At 47.9% G+C, this 2,430-nt stretch overlaps 1 pseudogene; it reads left to right on the top strand.

The window, feature by feature from the left end:
* The first annotated feature begins 318 nt into the window (after window positions 1–318).
* On the top strand, window positions 319–1,632 carry LOC121033607 (60S ribosomal protein L7a-like; annotated as a pseudogene).
* The last annotated feature ends 798 nt before the right edge of the window (window positions 1,633–2,430 follow it).

Below are 2,430 nucleotides of genomic sequence, written 5' to 3'. Positions count from 1 at the left end.
TTACTTGTTTGGAAATCGGTTTTGTATTGGGGAAAACGGTGGTCCTTGGTGATTTACCCACGAACCGAATCTGTCGAGTTGTAGAGATAAAGCCAGAACTGGATAAAGAGAGAATGGCAAGGGAGAACCACAAACACCGAGAGCTCTTCTGAAGAGTTTTGCTGTAAGGAAAGCAGAGGCACTGGTTGTAGTGGCAGGGGAGGACGGGTCAAGGAAAAGTTGTTTTTATACACGGGAGTGATCTAGCAGAGAAGAGAGACAAAGCAGTTGTTGACCTTAGTAAGAGAGGAGGAGGGCCACGCATTTTACGAGGACGTGATGGGGATGCAGTGTAAGCAGGTTGGAAGATGTGGAAAGTAAGGTGGCTCTGTTCTATTTCTCAGTGAATCAAGAAAGGGTCGAAGGTGAACCGGGAGGAAGGCCGGAATTCTGATGTAGGAGAAGGTAGGAAATGGTGTTCAGAGAATGGAGGAGTAAACTGATGGGAGAAACCTACTGAGACTGCTAGGCATTGGCAAGAGCCTATGTAAGGTTCGCAGTTAGCAACTAGATGTGAGATCAGTCTACACAGATCTAGTTGTTTTCTTCTCCCACCACATTAGGCCGAGCAGACTCAGGTGACAGATAAGCAGAGTTAAATTGACTACGGGTGGGGTTCTCCCAAGTAAGAGGATTTAGGAGCTGATAAGGAGTTGATGATTACTGACGTGAACTCTAGTGATGAGGCCACAGCATCATAACTAGGTAGAAGGGAGGCAGAGAAACAAAGAGGGTTCCAGGCAGCAAGGGTCGGGAACCACTCTCTTCTCCAGCCGTCCCATATCCCAAAAGGAAAGAAGGTGGCCCTGTTGTGAAGAAGCAGGAGGCCAAGAAAGTGGTCAATCCCCTACTTAAGAAAAAGACCAAGAATTGTAGCATTGGACAGGACATCCAGCCCAAAAGGGACCTCACCCTTTTGTCAAATGGCCCCGTTACATCAGGTTGCAGCAGCAAAGGGCTGTTCTCTATAAACGTCTAAAAGTGCCTCTGATGACTAACCAGTTCGCCCAGGCCTTAGGACCACCCCGCCTGCCCCGCCAAACAGCTACTCAAGTGCTTAAGCTGACCCACAGATACAGACCAGAGACACAGCAAGAGAAGAGACTTGGGCAGGGCTGAGAAGAAAGCTACCAGCAAAGGGGATGTCCTTGCTAAGAGGCTGCCTGTCCTTTGAGCTGGGTTAATACTGTCACCACCTTAGTGGAAAACAGGAAGGCTCAGCTGGTGGTGACTGCACATGATGTGGATCCCATGCAAATGGTTGCTTCCTGGCTGCCCTGTGTTGTAAGATGGGGGTTCCCCGTGGCATCATCAAGGGGAAGGCCAGGCTGGGACATCGGGTCCACGGGGAGACCTGCACCGCTGTTGCCTTCACGCAGGGTAGCCTGGGAGACAAAGGAGCTCTGGCTGAGCCGGTGGAACCCATCAGGACCAAGTCCAGTGACAGACATGAGGCGATCCCCTGTCCCTGGGGAGGCAGCGTGCTGGGTCCAAAGTCCGTGGCTTGCATCGCCACTGGAAAGCTGGAAAAGGCCAAGGCTGACGAACTGGCCACCAAACTGGGCTGAGTGGATGCTGTGGAATTTTCTGTACCTAGAAGTAATAGAAAGTTCTCTTTCAAAAAAGAGAAAAATGACTGGCGGACAGAAGAGCTATTAAGACACGTGGCAGGAAAGTAGAAAGTGGTTTTTGGAGAACAGGACGCTTGAAATGGACGTGTGGGAGGTGGCAAAGTTAACAATGACCAGGCTAAATGCAGAAAGGATTGTTGAAAATGAGGCTGAGTGGCACAAAAACAGACACATAGACCAATGGAATAGAATAGAAACCCCAGAACTAGACCCACAAACGTATGGCCAACTCATCTTTGACAAAGCAGGAAAGAACATACAATGGAAAAAAGACAGTCTCTTTAACAAATGGTGCTGGGAGAACTGGACAGCAACATGCAGAAGGTTGAAACTAGACCACTTTCTCACACCATTCACAAAAATAAACTCAAAATGGATAAAGGACCTGGATGTGAGACAGGAAACCATCAAAACCCTAGAGGAGAAAGCAGGAAAAGACCTCTCTGACCTCAGCAGTAGCAATCTCTTACTCGACACATCCCCAAAGGCAAGGGAATTAAAAGCAAAAGTGAATTACTGGGACCTTATGAAGATAAAAAGCTTCTGCACAGCAAAGGAAACAACCAACAAAACTAAAAGGCAACCAACGGAATGGGAAAAGATATTTGCAAATGACATATCGGACAAAGGGCTAGTATCCAAAATCTATAAAGAGCTCACCAAACTCCACACCCGAAAAGCAAATAACCCAGTGAAGAAATGGGCAGAAAACATGAATAGACACTTCTCTAAAGAAGACATCCGGATGGCCAACAGGCAC

Source organism: Herpailurus yagouaroundi, unplaced genomic scaffold, assembly GCF_014898765.1.
Source record: "Herpailurus yagouaroundi ecotype Mexico unplaced genomic scaffold, PumYag 159, whole genome shotgun sequence".
In the NCBI taxonomy this organism is placed as follows: domain Eukaryota; kingdom Metazoa; phylum Chordata; class Mammalia; order Carnivora; family Felidae; genus Herpailurus; species Herpailurus yagouaroundi.
The sequence above is the reverse complement of the archived record's forward strand: the minus strand, read 5'-3'. Positions and strand labels throughout refer to the sequence as shown.